General features: G+C 35.2%; 1 long non-coding RNA gene across 1 annotated transcript; it reads left to right on the top strand.

Annotated features, from left to right (window-relative positions):
* Positions 1 to 669: 669 nt before the first annotated feature.
* On the top strand, positions 670 to 22,825 carry LOC309660170. Its single transcript, XR_014263231.1, has 3 exons — positions 670 to 6,987; positions 7,510 to 13,336; positions 13,387 to 22,825. It is a non-coding gene; the product is annotated as an uncharacterized lncRNA (long non-coding RNA).
* The last annotated feature ends 1,358 nt before the right edge of the window (positions 22,826 to 24,183 follow it).

Consider the following 24,183-nt stretch of genomic DNA (forward strand, 5'->3'; position numbering starts at 1 on the left):
AAGCTCATCTGTGCCTCAATTTCTTCATCTATAAAATGAAGAGAGTAACATTTTCTATCTCATATAGTTATTTTGAAGATTGAATAATTACTACATATAAACAGCTTAAAATAGTGCCTGGCAAACATAAAAACTTCAAGAATTGTTTATTATTATTACATCATCATCATCATTACTGCAATAGTCTAGGTGCACTTGGTGGGGGTGGCTGGTGTAAAGTTGGCGAGGAATTTCAGTCATAGCTACAGCTGGGAATTCAGGAGGGATCCATTAGCTTCAAGAAGTCAATCTATGTTCTTCAGGGATCTAGTCGGGGACCACATGAGAGGACACACAGTGAAAAGAAGCTGGCTTCTTGGGAGGTGATCTGACAGGAGGTAGGTGATCTATCAACGTCTGGGGTGTAAGGCAGGACCCTGATTCTGGGGTCATAAAGTAGAGCACCAAGTAAACAGAAAGAAATTATAGAGGGGAACCCCATCATGTGCACACACTTGTGAACAGGGCCAACTCTTGGCTGCAGCTTTGTAAGGACAAGGGTATGTTGGGTTTTTCTCCGACTGAAAGCTCCATCAATGTATGAACAAGTCTTGGAACACCAGGAAACCCAGATATCTTGGCTGAATCACTGAGTCTAATATACATAACTTAATTACAACCTCCAATAAAATGGACTTTTACTTCCCACCACTGCTGGTTGGCTCAGGAACTAAACTCAGTCTTGATCTGTAAGTGGGGACCGGAAATGTATTCAGCCCTGGAAGCCAGGAAGAGAAAGATAAATGCAGGGGCTGTGACAAAGGCTGACATTCTATCACACTGGATGGTTATGATTTTCAAATTAAACAGTGTATATAAAAGAACTTTGTAAATTACTATCATCAAGCATATTTCCGAGGGCAAATAATTTTTAAAAAAGTAAATGTACTTGCCAAATTTTCAAACTAAACATCCGCAGATAGAATCCATGATGTTGTGTGTTAAGGCTGAGGTCCTTGTCAGGCAGTCTAGGACAGAGGGAGAGCTGAAGCTGCAACAGTGTGTAAGGACAGAGTTCGGGACTTAAGCAATTATGAAGGAAAAGGTGACGAATGTGTTGTGACTAGAAGATAAGAACCTGAATGCGTGGGCGGATCTCTCAATCGTGTGTGCAGTGGAAATATGACAGCAAATCCCATGATGAGGTTGATAATCCCTCTGCCCTGGTTTTAAGCAGTCTTTCTGATGTGGATGGATGAAGGCTCACAGGTGTGTGCTGAGCCCCAGAATAAATTCTGCAGGTGCTGTGATTGCAGTAAAGGTCTAAGTCCCTGTAGAGAGTACTCACCGTCTGAACAAATGAAATGATTTTGAATGCTCTGCTTGCTATGGGGAAATGTATAAAATGATGGCATAATTTCATGTTCCTTTGGATAGCTTTTTAAAAGAGACCTGGGCCAAGAAAATTATTCTCCAAAAGCCTGCTAAATTTGTATAATGGAAACAAATATTTTTCTTAATATAAGCAACAATTCTATTTTAAATTTATGATATGAGAATGGAGGTTTTAATCACCCTGTCTATGCTTTAACATTGGGGCTTTCTTTGTAGCCAGTATCTAGCAAGGATGTCACTGCTGTATTATTTTAAAATAGGAAGGCTTTGGAACTGACATTTTGTTCATTGTAGCCATTGTTTTATCTTGCATTGAGAATTAGTCAAGAGTGTAGTGCCAAGTTTCTTATTCCATAAGAAAACATGAAGTTATTTAAGAAAATGAATTTTATGTAAAGGTGAAACTACTAAACAGTTGAGACTGTATCCAAAAGACTAATTTTCCTCCTTATTTGCTGATCTCTGCTTCTCCTTACTTCCAGTACCAAGAGAATGATTCCTCTAACCTAATCACTCCTAGCTAAACTCAGATAATATTCTAGAAATGAGTTGAGGTGAAAAGTTCACCAGTTCCATGATTCTTTTCCCCCAAAGTGCCATTAATTCAGACAAAATCAGTTCCAATTTTGGAATTCTGCCCTATGTTCAGAGTCATCTTTATAATTGTAGTATTTACAGTGACGTTGTTGCAAAAGGGAATTTTTCTCATAATTTTCCAGCTTTATGCAGTGTCTGTAGAGGAGTAAGATGTTTAACTCCTGAAGGCATTGGGAGACAGAACAGCAAAAGGCAAAAACCACAGACTAGTGGGCAAGGTGCAGAAGTTAGTTAATGAGATGGCAAGAGTGAGCAGTGTGGGAGTTCAGAGGGATGCTGAAAGGAATCACTGAACTTTAATAAGATGATGAAAAGTCATCTTGACAGGAAAAAAAAGTTCATGAACCATTCTTCTGGGTTATACAATAGAGTAAGACTGTGAAACATTCATTTTTTTCTAGAAAAAACCCTGGTACATTTCCACTGAATTAAAAATTATATGCTTCCCATCAGAATATTATTGGCCTAAAACAAGGGTATTCTTTTCCTCTGCCTCAATGTTAAATTAGACCAAGTTTAAATTATGAAAAAATTATTTTTCATATTTGAAGACCTCTGTGAAAAATAGTAAGCTATTTAAATGCTAAATTTCAAATCAGAACAGCCTTAATGAGATTTGTGTCTCCTGTAAACCACACTGCAATCAACAGAAAAACAAATTAATAAATGTTAAGCCCTGTTCCTTATTTTTCAGAAGCACATAATTCAATGCTTTATCAGCTCTTAAGAAAATACTTAAAAAAACAGAAACAAAAAACCCTTTTTTGCCTTTATGGTATGCAATCAATATAAAATTTAGTCATGGTATGTCTCTATACCAGATGAAAATAATATCATATTGAAATGAATGGTTTCTCTTTGCCTTATTTATCTTATTTAGCAACCACAGTGTCCTCACTGTGTGCCAGGCACATAGTGCACTAGTGCAGTGTTAATATCTCATTGAATTCTCATAATATTCCTATGAAAAAAAATATCATTATTATCTCTATTTTACAGATTAAGAAACTGAGGCCTAGAAAGCTTAAGCAATTGCTGGAGTTCATGCAGCCCCAAAGTAACAGAGCAAGTATAGGAATCCTGGCAGTTTGGCTTCAGAGTCTGTGCTCTTAACCTATGATATTTTCATGCAGCTGCTCATAGAAAATATGCCTTAATAGATAATGAAATCTGAAAATGTCATTGATTAGGTAGGAGTCCCAAATGCTAGAGGGAATCCCAACTATTCTTTGCCTATTTTCATTTCTACCTGTATTTTCTATGGTCATTTTAACCTCAGAATTTCAAAAGTTCAACTCACCTTTCCACCCAAATGTGTTCCTTCTCTATACCCGTATTGGATGATGACTCACTAGTTATTCACTACCTTAGGTAAAATCTAAGAGTTATTCCAGAATCCTAGCTGAGCTCAATGTCTACATCTAATTAGTTATCAAACTGTACTCTTTCTAAATATTCTCAAAACTAGCCTCTCCCCTCTATGCCTTTGCCACTTTTATTGCCACTTTTCAGGCTTTTTTTCATCTTATGATGAGACAAATTGTGACCTAAATAGTCTCTTTGTTTTTAAATATCCTCCATTGTAGCCATCCTTCACTTTATTGCTAATGTGATCTTTAAAAAATGTTTATTTAATCACGTTTTTCTTCCAGTTAAAGAACTTCACTCTCTCCCTCTTGCCTTGCTACAAAATACAAGGCCCTTTTTGATCTGGTCTCTTTCTTATCTCCTGCTACTCCCCTAATCATACTTATGATTTATCAAATACCAAGCATCATGCAGTTTTTAGCCTCCTGGCTTCGCACCTGCTATTCCCCTCTGCTTAGAACAATCTGCTCACCACTTGTCCTCTTGGCAAACTCATATAAATGTCTAATAAATGTCCATCTGATGTGTCCAGCAAGCCTGCTGTAGCCTGGAAGAATTAGTTATGCATTGATGCTACATCTGTGCCTTGTACAGCCTTCTGTTGCATTTACCACAACTTATTGTAATTATTCTTTTACATTCTGAGTTAGACTCTTGTCTTCTTAAGGGGACAGCAATTACCAGGAGGTCAGTAAATGTCAGTAAATTTATTATGAATCTCTATTCTGACTCACTGTGAAAGGTTTTATGCTGCAGAAGATGTAGAAATTTGAGAAAGTGCATTCTAACACAAAATGATGGCTAAAGGGGAAAGATGGTAAGATAAAATGGATTGGAAAATTAGGGAAGAATGTGATGTTTTATTTAAGGTGGAGGAGAATCAGTCTTTATCTGAACTAAAGTCATTTTGTCTTCTAAATTGTCAAGATGTTACTTTCAATATATTAATATCTGATTCAGTGTTCTACCTGGGGCCATCTTGACTTGACATTCTACTGTGGAATGTCATTTGGCTGTATACGTTCACACTCTGGTGTGGCCCCAATAATTAGGCCTAGCAGTGCCCACAGTAAGTCAGCTTGGCCTCTTTTATCAGAAATCTCAATGCTGGCATCTATTGTCCCTCAAATTTTATCTGTGCTCCTCTGTATGTTGCTATTTATCATCCAGAAAAATTCCTATCATTTGGCAGATAGAATTAATTTTGTATGTGCACCATGTAAAAAAAAGTAAGACTAAAGACATACAGACCCTCTCTAAGAGGTTTTTACGTTTTCCTTAAAAACCATTTTTTAAAATTGGCCAATGACTATCGTATTTTCATAACCAAATCCTGACAGTTGGGCCCAGCAAAGAAATGGGTTAAACTTCGTTGGGAAAAATAAGATGATTACAAATATATCAGCAATTTTCAGATTATCTCGCAGTTTATAATACAAATGCTTAACTATATTTCATAGACTTCAAGGCTGGATTTGGCATGATGTTTAAGAGTGTTTGTATTGTGAATCATAATGTATATATCAGAATTCAGGAATACCATATCTAACCTGTTGGTTGATCTCCCTTTGAATGTAAGAAGGCTTGATTCCATTAAGGTTAAATTTAAGCAATTTTTTTTTTTTTTTTAAATCTCATGATCCCCATTAACAGATGTTTCAAGGAGTTTTAGAAAAAGAAAGGTGGGGGAAAATTTCCCCAAATGGGAGGAATTATCTTCTTGATTATTCTGTTCTATAAGATTTTCTTTGCTTCTGAGGTATTAGCATTTATCCTGATTGCTTACACCCATTTAATGATTATTATTTTAGTTTAAAATTTTCTCTTCCATTTATCTATTATTTCATAAAAAATCATGCCAACACTTAGTGTCTTAAAACGACAATCCTTTCTTTTTCTCATAAATCTTCAATTTGTTCAGGCTTCAGCAGGACAAATGGTCTCTGGTCTACAATTTCCAGGATGACTGCAACACCTACAATGTGGCTGAGCAGTCAGCCCTCTCGCCTTTTCTGGTTTGAATTTCTAAAGTATATTTCCCTGTGTATTTTGCCCACAATGGTAGTTTCAAGGTATTTAAACTTCTTACATTGCAGTTCAGGGCTCTATGAATGACTGTTCTTAGAAAGCAAGATCTTTTACGACTTGGCCTAAAAAATCTTGCAACTAAGTAATATCCTCTACTATATTTTATTGGTTCATACATGGTAAGCCCCAATTCATTGGAGTGGTCTGCACAGGGTAAAATACCAGGGGCATAGATCATTTGGAAATGATCTTGGAACCAGGCTCACACATTTCTGTAGCCCTCCTCCCCTTCCTCCTCTTCCTTTTCCTCCTCCTATTCTTCATCCTCCTCTTTTCTTTCCCCTTTAGTATTATTTATACACAGTAGAATTTTGAAAAATGTTTATAGTGATATAATCACCACTGCAATCAAGATATTGAATAGTTTCCTCACCCGAAACATTGCCATCTGTCTCTTTGTATCTCACCTCCCTACTTCAAGCACCTGACAATTGAGGAATCTGTTTTCTGTCCCCAGAATGTCATAGAAAAGGAATCATACTGTATCTAGCTATTCGGGACTAGCTTATGTCATTTAGCATAATTTGAGATTCATCTCTGTTGTTGCAGTTTCAGTATTTTGTCCTTATTTATTGTTGAGTAGTATTCAATCATATGGATATAATTTTTTATTGAAGTATAGTTGACTTACAATATTATATCAGTTTCAGGGGTACAACGTAGTGATTCCACATTTATATATGATCATCACTATAAGTCTAGTTGCCCTCTGTCACCATAGGAAGTATTACAATATTATTGGCTATATTTCTATGCTGTACTTTACATCTCTGTGACTTACTGATTTTAAAACTGGAAGTTTATACCTCTTAATCCTCTTCACCAATTTCACCAATCCCCCCACCTCCAATCCCTCTGACAACCAGTAATTTGTTCTCTGTATCTATGAGTTTGCTTCTGTTTTGTTATGTTTGTTCATTTGTTTTGTTTTTTTAGTTCCATGTATAATGAAAATCGTATCATATTTATATTTTTCAGTCTGACTTATTTTACTTAGAACAATATATTCTAGGTCCATTCATCTTGTCCCAAATGGCAAGATTTGATTTTTTATGGCTGAGTAATATTCCTGTGTGTGTATCACAAATATATATACATATGCATGTATATCACAAATACATAGATAGAGCACATATTCTTTATCCATTCATCTATTAGACAGGTTGCTTCCATATCTCGGCTATTGTAAATAATGCTGCAGTGAACATTGGAGTGCATATATCTTTTCAAATTAGTCTTTTCTTTTTCTTTAGGTAAATAACTCAGAAGTGGAATTGCTGGATCGTATGATAGTTCTATTTTTAATTTTTTGAGGAACCTCCATATTGTTTCCCAGAGTGGCTCTATCAATTTACATTCCCAGTAAGTCTTTTCAACAGTGCACAAGAATTCACCAACACGCATTATCTTTTGTCTTTTTCATAATAACCATTCTGACAGGTGCAAGGAGATATCTCACTGTGATTTTGATTTACATTTCTATAATGATGAATAATGTTGAGCATCTTTTCATGTGCCTGTTGGGCATTGGTATGTCTTCTTTGGAAAAATGTCTATCAGGTCTTCACATTTTTTTTTTTTCAGCCCTGGGTTTTTATTGCATTGGTATTAGCTTTCCCTGTCTGCAGCCATTTGCTCAGTACAAAGCTTTACAGTGTTTACAAATGGTGGAGGGTCCTGGCCTTTTCTTCTTATTGACTTTTAGATCCTTGCATCATTAATCTTTTTCATTGGAGACTTCAGCTGGCCATGAAAAGGAAACACTGCCTTCTGCTGTATGACTCAAGTTCTGCTGGGTTGTGCACCTCTAGAGGAGGTCTGGGTGTGATGGGGTGTGTTGGGGGAAGAAGTGCCATCTTCCATCCTTTCTGGGGGTCAGAAATCTGAGGACAGACTCATTGGGCTAAAATCAGGAGGGGAGCAAGGCTGTACTTCTTCCTGGAGGTTCCAGAGGAGAATCTGTCTCCTTGCCTTTTCCAGCTTCTGGAGGCCACCTGCATCCCTTGGCTCTTGACCCATTGTACCTGCAAGGCCAGCAGTAGCTGTTGACTCTCACACCCCGTACCTCTGACACTGACCCAGGTCTTCACATTTTTTAATTGGATTTTTTTTTTGACATTGAATTATATGACTTCTTTATATATTTTGAATATTAACTTCTTATTGGACGTATCATTTGCAAATATATTCTCTCATTTAGTAGGTTACCTTTTTGTTTTGTCGATCATTTCCTTTGATGCTTACAGGCTTTTTAGTTTGATGTAGTCTCATTTGTTTATTTTTACCTTTGTTGCCCTGGCTTGAGGAGACAAATCCAAAAAAATATTATTAAGACTGATGTCAAAGAGTGTACTGCCTATATTTTCTTCTAGGAGCTTTATGGTGATTTTTATCCTTCATTTTGTTAATGTGGTGTATCACATCAATTGATTTGCAGATACTGAACAATTCTTGCATCCCTGGAATAAATCCCACTTGGTCATGGTGTATGATCCTTTTAAAGTATTGTTGAATTCAGTTTGTTAATAATTTGTGGAGAATTTTTGCATCTCTCTTCATTAGAAATTATTGGCTTGTAACTTTCTTTTTTCACGGTCTGTCTGATATTCATATTAGGGTAATGCTGGCCTCATAGAATGAGTTTGGAAGCATTTTTTCCTCTTTAATATTTTGGAATATTTTGAGAAGGATAGGTATTACCTCTTCTTTAAATGTTTGGTAGAATTCCCCTGTGAATCTGTATAGTCCTGGACTCTTTTTGGGGTGGAGTTTTTTGATTACTGATTCTTATTCATTACTAGTAATTGGTCTGTTCAGGTTTTCTGTTTCTTCCTAATTCACTCTTGGAAGATTGTATATTTTTATGAATTTATCCACTTCATCTGGGTTGTCCAATTTGTTGGCATAAAATTATTTGTGATAGTCTCTTATGATTATTTGTATTTCTGTGGTTTAGGTTGTAACTTCTCTCTCATTTCTGATTCTATTTTTTTGAGCTCTCTCTTTTTTTCTTGATGAGTCTGGATAAAGGTTATGAATTTTGTTTATCTTTTCAAAGAACCAGCTCTTAGTTTCATTGATCTTTTCTATTTTATTTTTTAGTGTCTATTTCATTTATTTCCACTCTGATCTTTATGATTTCCTTCTTTCTCCTAACTTTGTGCTTTGTTTCTGTTTTTCTAGTTCCTTTAGTTGTAAAGTTAGATTCTTTGAGAGTTTTTTTCTGGTTTGTTTGTTTCTTAAAGTTGGTCTGTATTGCTATGAACTTCCTGTGTAGAACTGCTTTTGCTGTGTCCCATAGATTTTGGAAAGTAGTGTTTCCATTTCATTTGTTTCAAGGTATTTTTTGATTACCTCTTTGATTTCTTCATTGACCCATGTTGTTTAGTTTCCATGTATTTGTGTTTTTTCCAGTTTTCTTCCTGTAAAAGATTTCTAGTTTCACATCACTGTGGTCCAAGAAAAATGCTTGATATGATTTCAGTCTTCTTAAGTTTATTGATACTTGTTTTGTGGCCTAGCACGTGCTCTATCCTAGAAAATGTTCCTTGTGCACTTGAAAAGAATGTGTTTGTAGTTTTTGGAAGGAATGTTCTGTACATATCTATTAATTCAGTTTGCTCTAATGTGTTATTTGAGGGCAATATTTCCTTATTGATTTTCTGTTTGTATGATCTATCCATTGATGTAATTGGCATATTAAAGTTCCCTGCTATTATTGTATTAATGTCAGTTTCTCCCTTTATGTCTGCTAATATTTGCTTTATATATCTAGGTGCTCCTATGTTGGGTGTATAAATATTTATGAATGTTATATCCTTTTCTTGGATGATCCCTTTGCCATTTTATAATGCCCTTCTTTGTCTTTTTTTATAGAGTTTGTCTATAAACTTTGTCTGATATGAGTATTAATACCTCAGCTTTCCTTTCATTTTAATGGAATATCTTTTTCTATCCTTTCACTTTCAGTCTGTCTGTCTTTAGAGCTGAAGTGAATCTCTTGTAGGTTACCTATAGGTGGGTCTTGTATTTTTATCCATGCAGTCACCCTATGTCTTTTGATTATGACATTTAGACCATTTACATTTAAAGTGATTATTGATAGGTATGTACTTATTGTCGTTTTGTCAATTGTCTTCTGGTTGTTTTTTAGTTCTCTGTTCCTTTCTTCTTGGTTTCTTCCCTTGTAGTTTGATATTTTTTAAATGTTATGTTTGGGTTCATTTCTCTTTATTTTTTGTGTATCTATTGTAGGTTTTGTGGTTACGTTGAGGTTCATATATATTGTCCTATATATATATCAGTTTATTTTAAGCTGATAGTCACTCAAGTTCCAATGCATTGTAAAAATGCTGTATATCTACTCCCCTCCATCATGTTTAATGTTTTTGACGTATTTTACATTTTTAAATTTTGTGTTCTTATTGTAGTTAAAGTTGATTTTATGACTTTTGTCTTAACCTTCATACTGGCTTTTCAAATGGCTGATCCACTGCCTTTCTATAGATTTGTCTTTACCAGTGAGATTTTTTCTTTCATATATTTTCTTATATCTAGTTATGGCCTTTTTTTTCCACTTAAAGAAGACATTTTAATATTCCTTGTAAGGATGGTTTTGTGGTAACGAATTTTTTAGTTTTTGCTCCTCTGGAAATTCTCACACTTCCTCAATTCTGAATGGTAATCTTGCTGGGTATAGTATTCTTGATTATAAGTTTTTCCTTTTAGCACTTTAAATATATCATGCCACTCTCTTCTGGCCTGCAAAGATTCTTCTGAAAAATCATTTGATAGCCTTATGTGGGTTCTCTTGTATGTGACTAGTTTTTTTTCTTTTCCTGCCTTAAAACTTACTCTTTATCTTTCACTTTTGCCATTTCAATTGTGACATGTCTGGGTGTGGATTTCTTTGGGTTCACTTTGATTGGGATCCTCTTTGATTCTGGGACCTTAATATCTATTTCCTTGCCCAGGCTAGGATAGTTTTCAGCCATATTTCTTGAAATAAATTTTCCGCCCCTTTCTCTCTCTGGTCATTTCTAGGATCCCTATAATGTGAATGTTAGTATGATGTTGTCTCAGAAGTCCCTTAAACTATCTTCATTTTTTAAAATTTCTTTTTGCTTTTCTGTTTGGGTGAATACCACTATTCTGTCTTCCAGATTGCTTATGCATTTTTCTGTATCATCTAATCTGCTATTGATTCCATCTAGTGTATTTTTCATTTCAGCTACCATATTCTTCAGCTCTGATTGATTTTTATATTTTTTAACCCTTTGTTGTAGTTCTCACTGTGTGCCTCCATTCTTCTCTTCAGTTTGGTAAGCATTTTTATGACCCATTACTTTGAACACCTCATCCAGTAAATTACCTATCTCCCTTACATTACGTTTTTTTTCCCCCTGGCGATTATCTTGTTCTTTCATTTGGAACATATTCCTGTCTCTCCTCACTTTATTTGACTTCTGTGTTTGTTTCTATGAAATAGGCAAGTCTCTAAGCCTTAAAGGCTTGGCCTTGTGTAGAGGCATCTCCTGCGTAGACTGTGTGTACCTGGCAGCTTTTCAGGCTGGCTGGTATTGGGGTGAGTGCAGTCTGGTGGAGGAGTCCCAGGACATGCATGGTTGGCCCAGGCCACTTTGTTGGGATTGCTAGAGCTGGAGTGGGCAAGGGTCAAATGTTGCCTGGATGGGTTGGGGCTGTCTTGGTGGGGCCACTGGAGCTGAAGTAGGTATGGGCCAGGTGTGTGCTGGAGTGCCCTTGCCAGTACAACTAGAGCACCAGGTACTTTTCAAACTCCTGCCTCTGTGCTGGTACTTGGGGAGAGTGTGTTTGTACCTCAACCCTTTAAGTGTGGAGTCTTAGTTTCCTACAGCCCGCCAGCTCTCCCACACATAAGCTCTGCTGGTTTTCAAAGCCAGATGGTATGGTGACTCATCTTCCTGGAGCTGTTCTCTAGGGCTACGGTGCCAAACATGTGGCTCTGACCCCTTACTCCTTAGGGAAGACCTTATGTTTGTGATATCCTAAACTGCTTATAGGTCACTGTGGTAGGGGTGTGGGTCCTGAATAGACTGCATCTCTATCCCTCCTACCTGTCTAAAAGTGTTTTTTAATTTATATTCTTAATTGTGGAAAAGCTGTTCTGCTAGTCTTCGGGTTTTTCTCAGAGAGAATTTTTCTATATGTAGTTGTATTTTGGGTTTGTCCATGGGAATAGTGAGCTCAGGATCTTCCTACTCTACCATCTTGATTCCATCCTTGGATACAATTTTTTCATTCATCCACCTGTTGAAGAACAAGAACATTTGGATATTTTCCAGATATTGGTGATTGTGAAAAAAGTTGCTGAAAGAGTATTGCTTTGACAAATATCTAAAAATATGGAAGTTGCTTTGGAACTGGGTGATGGGTAGAGACTGGAAAAGTTTGAAGGTGGCAGAAATAGCCAAGATTTCCTTGAAAGGAATGCTGGTAGAAATATGGATATTAAAGGTAATTCTGTGAGAGATTAAAAAGGAAACAGGTGAGCTACAGAGAAAACCTTTATTGTCTTAGAGAATACTTATATCATCAGCAACAGAATTTTGGTAGAAATATGGGTAGAAATACTAAAAGGCTATTCTGGCGAGGTCTCAGAGAAAAATGGAAACATATTATTGAAAACTGGAGGAAAGGCATTCTTTGTTATAAAGTGGCAAGGAACTTGGCTGAATTGTGTTCTAGTGTTTTGGAAAGATAGAAATTGCATACAGTGAAATTGAATATTTAGCTGAGATTTCTAAGCAATGTGTTGAAGAAGTGGCTTTGTTTCTCCTTAATACTTTTGCAAAATGTGATGATATGTGAGAAGAGAGAGATAACTTGAAAGAATTGTTTAAAAAAAAAAAACAAACCAGAACTTGAAATTTTGGGATATTCTCAGCCTATCCACATTACAAAAAAAATGAGATAGCATGTTCTGAACAGAAGACTAAGAATGTGGCTGAATAGTCATTGATTAGGAAATCATGAGTGTGACTCATAGATTTAATCAGCCATCTCAACCAAAGTCAGGAATGGAGATGGGATTATATCAACAGAGACACTGTCAGTTTGAACTAAGGGGAGAAAAGGAAGTAAAATAAAGGAAGTCTGTCAGCTGTTAGACTTTTTGGATTCTTCAGGACAGGTCAGTGGAAGTATTTATTCAGCTGCAAATACACTTTATCCTTCAAGACAAGCGAATAATGACCCCAAAGTTAATTCATAGATCATTAGGGCTGCCACTCTCACCACAGATACAGGAAGCAAGGTTGATTCCTCTTTGGTTCCAGAAGGTGGTGCCTCACCTCTGTTTCAGGTGACTGGGAAGCCATCACAGAGGGCTGCATGAGTGGGTTTACCATAGAGAGCCATGGGGGTGGGGATGCTCTAGTGAACCAAAGGAGTGGTGGGGATGACACTGTTACTCCAGTGCCCCTGGAGGACAGAGCATCAAACCAAAAAGGATTATTCTCAAGCCTTAAGATCCAATGGAATTTGACTTGCTAGGTTTGAACTTGCTTGGAACCCACTACCCCTTCTTCGTCTGATTTCTTTCTTCTGGAATTTAAATGTCTATCTTATGCCTGTCTAACCACTGTATTTTGGAAGCACATAACTTGTCTGAATTTACAGGTTTACAACTAGAGTGTAATTTTGACTCAGGATGAATTGTACCTCTCGTTTCATCCATATCTGATTTAGATGAGACTATGGACTTTAATCTTTAAAGTTGATGGTGAAATGAGTTAAGACATTAGGGATGTTATGATGGAATTAATATATTTTCAAGAAGAACATGAATTTGGGGGGCACCTAGGGTGGGATGTTATGAACTGAATGTTTGTTTTCCCCTAAAATTTGTGTGTTGAAGCCTTAACCCTCAGTGTGGTTGTATTTGGAGATAAAGCCTTTAAGCAAGGACTAAGGTTAAAGGAGGTCATAAGGGTGGGGTCCTGGTCCAATAAGATTAGTGTTCTTATAAGAAGAGATTAATCTCTTTCTCTTTTTCTCCACTGCTCTCCAACCCCCAACCCCAACAATAAATATGCACTGAGGAAAGGGCATATAAGGACATAGATAGCAGGCAGCCATCTGCAAGCCAGGAAATAGACTCTCACCAGAAACTGAATTCGCTGGAACCTTGATCTTAGACTTCTAGCCTCCATAGACTTGAAAACTTAAACAGTGTTCATTTCTCATAGTTCTAGAGGATGAGAAGTCTAAAATCAAAGTGCTGGCAGATTCCATGTCTGGTGAGAGCCTACTTCCTGGTTCATAGATGGCCATCTTCTCACTGTGTCCTCCCATGGCAGAACAAGTGAAGTCTACCTCTTTTATAATGGTACTTATTCCATTCATGAGGGCTCTGCCTTCCAAAAGCCCAATTTCCCGATATTATCGCATTGGGGAATAGGATTTCAACATATAAACTTTGGGAGGACATAAACATTCAGTCCATAAAATATCTTATTTTGGTATCATACATAAGAAAATTTTGCCTAACATAAGATCATAAATGTTTTTTTTCTGTGTTTTTTGGTTTTGGAGAAGCTTGTTAATTTTAAATTTTACATTTAGATCAATGATCCATTTCAAGTTAATTTTTGTATATTTTACAAGATAGAAAGTAATGGTACACATGAACTTATTTACAAAACAGAAATAGAGTCACAGATGTAGAAAACAAACTTATGGTTACCAAGGGGGAAATTGGGGGAGGGATAAATTGGAATATTGAGATTGACATATGCACACTCCTATATATAAATAGATAAGAACCTACTGTAATGCACAGGGAACCCTACTCAATGCTCTGTAATGACCTATATGGGAAAAGAATCTTAAAAAGAGTGGATATATGTATATGTATAACTGATTCACTTTGCTGTACAGCAGAAAGTAACACAACATTGTAAATCAACTATACTCCAATAAAAGTTAATTAAAAAATAAAAGTAATTTTTCCCTCCCCCCAAAAATATAATATGCTTTAAATTAGGAGATGTGAGTTTTTCAAGTTCATTCTGAGTTTTCCAAAGTGTTTTTCCATGTTAGGTCATTTATTTTTCTATATAAATTTTAGAATCATCTTGTTTATTAAAGAAAACAAAATAGAACACAAACAAAACAGACTTCTGAAATTTCTACTGGGATTATATTTACTCTCTAGATCTATCTGGGGACAAAAGACCTGTTAACAATATTGACTTGTCATATCCATGAACATGGTATATCTCTTCATTTATTTCAATTCTTTGATTTATCTCATCAATGTTTTTCAGCATACATACATTTCAAATAATTTGATAGACATTTCTAAGCATTTCATATATTTAGTGTTATTTCAGACAGTAATAATGATATTAATTTCAGTTTTTTCATTGCTAGTTTAAAGATAAAATTGATTTCACTTATTGATGCTAGTAGCTTTTTTTTTTTTCTCTAGAGACTTTGAGGTGTTCTATGCAGAAAAACATGTATCTTTTCATAAACTGTTTATTTCTTCGTTTTCAATCTCTATACCACTTATTTCCTTTTCTTGTCTGTTGGACTGGCTAGGATTTCCAATAAAATGATAAATAGGAATAATGACAATGAATAGCTTCACTTTGTTCCAAGTTAACTAAGGGAAAAGCATTTAGTCTTCTATTCTCAGTTTCCTGAGAGTTTTAAACATACATAGATGTTAACTTTTGTCAAATACTTTTTCTGTATTTTTTAAGGGCATCCTATAATTTTTTCTCTCTGTCTATTGACATGGTGAATGTTTAGTTTAATATTTTAATGTTGATTCAAACTTGCACTTCTGTGATAAATCCAATTTGACCTTGATATTTTATATGTTGCTAGATTTAATTTGCTGTTTTGTTAAGGATTTTGTGTCTCTGCTTATAAAAGATATTGGTCTGTAGTTTTCTTTCCTTATAATATTTTTTGTTTGGTTTCAGTATTATGGTAATCTAATCTGATAAACTCTGTTTTTGTTTGTTTGTTTCATTTTTTACCTTGAGCATTTATACAATTAGTGAAATTATTGATTTAGTTGTATTTAAATATAACATTTTTTATTCATTCCCCATTTATCTACCTATTCTTTGTAATTTTTTTCTCTGTTCTTTTCTAGTGAGTGTTTTTGGTTATTCCATTTTATCCCCACTGTTGATTTATTTATTATAACTCTTTTGTAAATTTTCCTGCTTATGGTGTTAAGTCTTCTAGATCCTTACTGATTTTCAGTTTATTTATTCTATCAATTAGTGGAGGAGAGCTATTGTTGTCTAATTATGACCATTGATTTCTCTTTTTCTTATTACAGTTCTATCTGTTTTACTTTATGCATTTTGAAACTTTCTTATTTGATTGATTCATTCACTTATATATAAGATTGTTACATCTTCTTAGTGAATGATCGTTACATAATGTTCTTCCTCTTCCTTGTTCTAAGTCAATTTTGTTTGACATTAGTATAGCCCCTTTGCTTTTTTTTATTGATTGCACAGTATATTTTTCAATATTTTAATTTTTTATCACCTTATTTTTCATCTATTTATATTTTCATATTTAAAGTGAATTTATTGTAGGCAGTACTTTGGAGATGTCACTCAAATGTCTTCTAACTTGCATAGTTCCTGGCAAGAAATTTGCTGTTTTACAAGTCTTTAGTCCTCTGTACGTAATGTGCATTTTCTCCCCTCTCTACTTGCCTTTAAGATTTTTGCATGCTGTGTGTGGTGTGTGTGTGTGTGTGTGTGTGTGTGTGTGTGTGTGTGTGTGTGTCTGTGAGAGAGAGAGAGAGATTATCCTGAGTGAGGTTCTCTAATATGTCATTTATGCCTTTCATTATTTTGGAAAATTCTTTACAATTATCACTTCAAATATTTCCTCTGTTCCATTCTTCTCCTTCTGAAACTCAAATTACACATATGGTAGACCATATGAAAATTTCCACAGTCCCTAGATAAACTCTTTGTCCGTATTTCCCCTTCTTTTTCCTCTTTGTGTTTCAGTTTGGATAATTTCTATTGATCAGTCTCTCAGTTCACTATTTCCTTCATTAACTGTTTTGAATTTACTTATGAACCTGCCAAATGAATTCTTCTTCTGAGTATCTTTTTTTAAAAAAATCAGCATTTGCACTTGACTCTTTCATATAGTTTCTACTCTCTGTTGAAATTCTCCATCTGTGAATGCATGTTGTCTTTTTGTTTATCTCACTAGATTAAAACAAATTAACCATAGTTATTTTAGAATCCTTGTCAGAGAGTTACAACATATGGTCATCTCTTATTCTGGTTCACCTTATTATGATTCTTTGGTTTTCTTTTCCTTTCATTTTTTAATTTTTTAATGTCTTATAATCTTTGATTAACTGCCAGACATCATGTTAGAATAATAAAAGTGAAGGTCGATATATTTTATGCCTGGAAAACTCATACCTCTTCTTCTATCAAGGTGTAAGTGAGGTATAGGATTAAATGAATCTAGTCAGGAGATGAACTGGTTGTGGGTTTTATTATTGCTATGATTATCCTTAGTGCACCATTTGTTTTAAATTTCTTTAGTTTGGGCTGATCTTGTCTTGTTTTTAATGTTTCGGTTATGTTTTTGAATGAGTTTTCTCAGTATAAGTATTCTATCCTTAGCTTCAGCTATTCCTGCATACCTGTGCCAGAACTGCAGGTCTCTCTTCATGCTCTTGTCCCATCCCCAATAGCAAATTACTGTTGCTTATTGCTGTGTACTAGGATTATCTTTGGGTCAGGATTTTCCTCTCTTTTTTTCCTAATTCAGCCTCATGCTGATGGAGGCCTTGTGTGCCTTAGCTTTGGGAACATGGTTTTCTCAGCAGTCCAAGTTCTCATTTCCTTGACAGTCAAAGACTGTCATATATGTGATTCATTTTGATGGAACCTTCCTTTCTGCTAGCAATAAGAAATCACTGCTTGGTATCAATACAGGATTTTGGGCCTAAGATGTATTCTGCCATCTTGATTTCCTGCTATCTTCCAGAGTACAGAGTTTGTTTTTCTATCTTTCCCCAGTTACAAGGTCTTCGCCTGTGCTCTGGGCATGAAAGACTTTGCTGCCCTTCAATCAGCAAGCTAAAAGCTGCTGCTTCATAAGAGAGAAAGGTCTAGAGAAATATACAGTGTTTAATTAGTTTCCTCCCAGCCCCAATTACCTCTTCATACCTGCATTACTCATTCTCAGCTCATGTCCTGCTGCAAATCTTTCTTGTCTCACTTGGTAGAGACCTGTGAGAAAGTTTTGCAAATGTGTGGAGACTTCCCTTTTGTCCAGGATTCAGCTATTTGAAACTGATAAACTTGTCTACACTTGAACTTTGGCAGTTAAATAAAATTTTGACTGTTTTTTCTTACCTAATCAGGTAAGAAATGGTGGGTGGCTCTGCTACAGATATGACAGTTTGTGTACCTTGTTTCTCCTTGGAGAAGCTTGTTTCTCTTTGGAATTTACCTGGTTAACAGGTGTTTTATGGCTTTTGCTCTCGGATTTGTTCAAGAAATTGTGATTTTGTGTTTTTTCAGCTTTTATTCATTGTGGAGGTGGAAGCAACATTCTTCGCAGCGTTTTACATCTAAGCAGAAGAGCTAGTTTTATATGTTATTTCTTGATGTGTTATTGGGTGCAGATGCAGTGGCCAGAAGCTAAATCACATAATAAAATTATGGAGATATTAAAGGTAAAGAATTCATTTACTCAACTGGTTTCTAACGTGATATAATAAAAATTTTTATTTAAGGGGAGTCTACAATATACAGGTCTAAAATCATATTGATAATTATTACCACACAATTAGGTAAGTGTTATAAGCTCTACATTATAGAAAATTGCATTTACAGGGAGGTTAAATTATTCTTTATAGCTGGTCAATGTTGGATCTTAAATTTGAATCCAGCAACAGAGTTGAAATTTCAACTTATATCTTTATAACTTGGAATTATATGCTTTTTTCTTGCCATAGACCAATAAGTTTCCAGAAATGGAACGAAGTTTGTAGGATATAAATATGTCATTTTCATTAAAGAACAAGCAGAAAAAACATATAAGCAAATAGTAAACAATAAACATCATGAGTACTATATTAGTGATATGAATAAAGTGCTATGGAGATACAATTTAGATTGCTGTTAATAATTCTACTTGGAAGAGACATGGATGAATTTACAGTGAAGGTAATATTATATTTAACCTGTGTTTTAAAGGACTAATAAGATTGTACAGAGATAAAATGTGCTGACATGCTTTGTTTATGCCAAAACATATACATGTGCAAAGTAAATGCTGTATCCAAGAGGAAGTGGAAATTTCAGTGTGGCAGGATGCAGTGTGTGTAATATAATTTGGTGGATATAAGACTGGAGATGAAGAATGGGACAATATCGTGAAGAGCTTTGATGCCAAACAAAGGTTATAATTGGAAAATATTGGAATATTTCAAGCCAAAGTGTGACAAAATCAGTTTCATGTTTAGCAGTTTGTTGATGGGATTAGTAGAAATGATGAACAGTCATGTTAATTGACTGGAGGCATAGGGAATTACTAGCAGTCCTTAGAATATTCCAGGTGAGTCCTAAGCTAAGGAAAATACAGAGGAATAAAGTTACACAGGCTTTTCTCAGGAAAAATTTTAGACAAATTATTGGATAATTCACTGAGACAATAAGAAAAGAGGGAGTTATTAAAACTTAGGGTCATTTATGACTTAGGAGATGTGTCACAGCATTAACTGAGATAGCGTATTTAATATTCAGTGGTACTAAAATGAAGATAACTTGTAGATGGCACAATGGGGTTAATAAAAGACAGTAGAGACTGTATTATTTTGAATATATTAATAGATTAGGATCAATATTTATTGACCACCTATTGAGTGCAGAGAAACAGTTCAAAGTAGTTTGAAAGACACAAATCTGTCCCCACTCCACAACTGTACCCTTCAAGTATACAATTGAGTTGGGGGTTGACAGTAATGTGTGATTAAAAGCAATACTGGGAAACAATAGAGATGATTTTCCAACGTGGTGAATGATAAATTGCTTAATGATTTACAAGATTTAAAAGGAGAGAGCTTAATTAGCAGTGGCCAGGAAGATAAGTAATAGAAGTTAGAGGAAATACACAGTATGTCAGCTTTCCTCAGGGGAAAAGCAAATTGAGTCACTGACTATTGGGTTCTTTTGATTTTGTGTGTGTGTGTGTGTGTGTGTGTGTGTGTGTGTGTGTGTGATTGTATAATGAAGACTGAATTTTAGAATGCTGAAAGTTGAAAACTGCCTCTTTTGGTTTTGCTGGAAGTTCCAGTGATTGGGGCTAGAAACTGGACTTTATATTTCTTTACATTGAATAGGGAACTTGTTACTCTGGTTTGCTCTTTTACTCATGCATATATAAAGCAAATAGCTACAGTCCCCTTATAGTGTAACCTTGAGGAGAGAAGTAATCAAAATGCAGCTGCTTCCAACCAAATGTGTTCTGTTTAATGATAGAAGTTAGGTTTATCTTACGCAAAACTGTATCCCTGCTGAGATAGAGAAATGAACTTTTTTTCCTTGAATCTGGATATAGGCTATCCCATGACTGAAAACTATTATTTGTCCTTGGGGGGTAGTGTTCTTTTACATCCAAACATTTACTTGTATTTATTGGAAGAAGAGATCACTCCAGGAAAGATACGTAAATCTGATAGTGTCTTCATCCCGTAATAGAAGAAAGGCTGTTAGCCAGATTGAGGCTGTCACAGTCCAACTTGTGCTGCATTATTAGTATCCCACATGGAATGTCATGTAATATTTTAAAAGCCAGATACATATGATTATCTTGATTCCCAGATCCTATTTTATAGGTGGAAATGGGAATTTCCCTATAAAATAATTAAAAACTCCCTCTCTTGGGAAGAGTTAAATTCTGGAGTAAGAAATGTTGAAGTCTGGGATTGGAGCAGAATTTCTTTTTGTTCCAGCATGGAAGCAGAGCTGTACTGTGACACTAAACTTTGTTGGAGTCTGAGTTGGCTTTCCTTGTGTCAGTTTGCTGAGAGCTAGGCTGGGACATAAGCTATTCTCTCAGCTTACTTTTCTTATCCCTTTAGTGAATATTTTAAAAATATTATGGCTTGATCCAGGGTATGCTTCGAGGAATGAAAAAAGCAGCTTGTTAACAATGCTTGCATTGTGTGAGTGACAGGAGCTTTACTTCGGAAGCCACTTTTGAGTAGTAGGTTTGGGGAGCATCTGTGGTCCAAAATGAAAGTGATGAGAAGGAGGGATCTGAGGGGCATATGTGCATGCTTTATTAGTCTCAGAAATTTTAAGGGTCTCAGAAGTGGAGTGGAGAACTTAGTAGAAGAATGGACGTCCTGCAGTGCGATGTGGTCTCTATGACTGAGCATTGAAAGAAAATTGAAAGTCAGTGACATCTAGGGTATGGTTAATAGAAAAATATAAAGCTTTATTACAGTTGGCCAAAAGTTCAGGAAACTCTTTTTCCACTAAAGGGGGATTCATACATAAAATCATATTACAGTCAGTTTTTCTTACAAGCATCTCTTAAAACGGAATGCGCTAAATAAACCATATGAGATTTTTGTAATTATTAAGGTTCATGCAACCAAGCAATTAATTTCAACTCACTCCCATTTTTAAAAATGAAAAAGCAGCACATAAAAACAGATTATGGAAATGAAACAAAATACTTGAATAAATTGAAGTGTTGGAACCCAGTATTTTTCATAACCTAAAGTAGGTATTCTTCAGGTACTCAGGGGATTTTGTAGATGAACCTGATATTAATATCAGTCTCAATGAGACTACTTCAAGTGTTTGCTTTAGCACTTCAAGAGACTATATCTGTATAGAACTGGTTTAATTAATATTCTACATCAGAATAAATAACATTGGAAATGAAAGATTAGTGGTGGGTGTGGTGAATCACTGAATTGCTCTAATCCTCTAAACCACACAAGTAGATGATAGGATTATTAGTGGTCCTTGAAAAATGTTCATCTCAGCCTTCCTGTTTAGTGATACTTGAGGCTACAATGTTTTGATATGTATTATTCAAACCCTTTTGTATTCATCCTGACTTACAGCCTACTATTTGCCAATGTCTAACCTAGAGATCTTGTTGGTTAAGCAACCTCTTTGTAACTCAGTTTTCCTTGATTCAAAATGGTGTAAATACTGCTTTACCATGGTCTTAAGAAATAATGAAGTAGGTGCTCTTTCTATGCCATGGACTTGCTTAAACAGCAGGGAAATTCTTGAGTATACGGTTACCCATAACTTATTTCTCTTACATTAATTAATCAAACTATATGAAAACAAACATAAAATCAAAAGCAATGTTAAACTAGTATTTTTATTACTTATTAACATTAGCAGATGTGCAGAAATGCATTGTACCTAAATTAAATGTTTAAAAACCAAACACAGTATTAATTTATTAATTAACTAGTCAGTAAGTAAGTAAGTAAGTAACATTGAGGCTACTATTCTCCAAGTGCTGGGTTGAGCCTTGGGGATATAATGGTGAACAAATGGTGACTGATCTTACAGTTTAATGGAAAAGACAAACATTGAACTAGAAATTGGAAGTGTAATGTGCTTAAAAAGTTGAAGTAAAGGATAAAATGGAAACTTAAAACAATAGGGTGAACCTAGTATGAGAACCCATTTACAGCTCCTCTGGCAAAAATGTAGAGTATTTGCAGGCAGAGAAAACATCATGGATAAAACCCTTAAGATGAGAGGGGTGGGGAGAGGAGTAATTTCAAGAAACCGAAATAAAAACAGACTTGTATTTCTAGAAAGAGTAGCATATGATATATGCTACTGTTACTATAAATACAACATATATATTGCATTTTAATAAAAATGTGGATTTATATATAACATATATATATAGAGAGAATGGAGAAACACAGGATTTATAAATGCAGAATCATGTATATGAGGATAGAATGGTTTTGGTCTTTATTCATAGGGAGACATTGAAAGATTTTTAAAATGTGAGTAACATGATCCAATTTTAATTTCAAAATATCTTTCTAGATACAATGTAAAAAGAAGATTAGGGTTAGGAGAAGTGAAGACATTAGGAGAGACGATGGTGACTCAGACTAATATGGGGGAATGGGAAAGGAGAGGAGTGGAATATTTTGAGAAATAATTGGCAGGTGGAATTGAAAGGACTTGGTGATTGATTAGATGGCAAGTGTGGGAAAAGGGAGATTCTGTGAGGACTCCTAGGTTTATTATTTGTATAAGGTGGCAGATAGTGGTATTAATTACTAATGTAGAAAACACTGACATGGGATCAGATTTTGTAGTTGTGAGATTTTTTTTTTTTTTTTTTTTGTTGTGAGATTTTTAAAAAATTATTTTTGAGAAGATAAGTTTAGTTCTGATCATGTTGTGTTTGAAGGGCCTTTTAGTTATGTATGTGGGGGTAATCGTTTAGAGTTTGTACATATAGCTCTGGAATAGAGTAGAGGGAAATGAGCTTCAGATACAGATTTATAGGTTATTAACTTATTAAATTAGTTTGTTAAGGAAAAATGGATAGGGTGATCAGATAAGAATGTCTAGGAGTGAATCTTAGGTACCCTAATTTTGGGGTCACCTGGGAAAGAAAATCTAGCACAGGACACTGGGAAACAGAAGCTATGAAGAGTACCAGAAGAATATCTCTATTGAGGGAAGAAAGCATTTTGAGAATTTCAAGTAGTCAATATTGTAGAGCACTGACAAAATAATTCCATGTATATATACATACATTTCTAGTAAAATCATACTAGTTAGGACTAATTATTATATGTCAAGGTTAAATGAATAGCTAATGACTACTTCCTTTCCATATTTATCCAAAATTTTAATATCTGTATTTTGAAAGCATCCAATCAATTGCCATATCTACTTCCCCAATATCTACTGCATTTCTGCTCTGACAGTTACTTCACCATCTCCACACTAATTCAGTACTTTACTATGATTTTCCAAGAACCTCTCACCTAGTTCACTTATGTCTCATCACCCCCTGCTTTAATGCATCCTATGTACTGAAGGATTAGTTTTTCTAATTTATCATTCTAATTTTACCAGTGGCTCACTTTTTGCTCAATTTATGATGAATTTCTATGTGACAGGGGTACAGGGATATATAATAAATTATAAAGTTTTAGTTCCACTGCAAGTGGCAGTATTAAATAAAGTGGTAGGATAGGCCTCATTAAGAATTTGAGATCTGAGCAAACACTTGAAGCAGATGAGGTAGGTAGTGCAGTGGAGAGACGGGAGAAGCATATTCAAGGAACCACTCTTAGGCAGGAGTGTGCCTAGAACACGTGAGGATTAGTAAGATGGCCCATTTTGCTCGCAGGAGAAATGCAGTAGGATTTTAGGCTCTAAAGGTAAGAAGTGGGGTAGATTTTGAGGGCATTGCAGGCCATTGTAAGAACTTAATTTTGCTCTAAGTGAGATGGAAAAAAGCGTGGTGAGAAATAAGATGATTTGCTCTAAGCATTAAAAGAAGCATTCTTGCTGCTGTGTTGAGAAGAGATTATAAGAGTGTGAAGGCAGGAGTAGTAGGGAAGTTTTAGAATAGCCCAACAAAGTGATTCATATTAGGTTGGTAGCAGTGAATATGGTTGGAAGTAGTCAGATTTCAGATGTATTTTGAAGGAATAGTTAACAGAATTTGCTGATGGAT

The sequence above is a fragment of the Balaenoptera physalus genome, assembly GCF_965194825.1.
Source record: "Balaenoptera physalus genome assembly, chromosome: 4".
Lineage (NCBI taxonomy): Eukaryota > Metazoa > Chordata > Mammalia > Artiodactyla > Balaenopteridae > Balaenoptera > Balaenoptera physalus.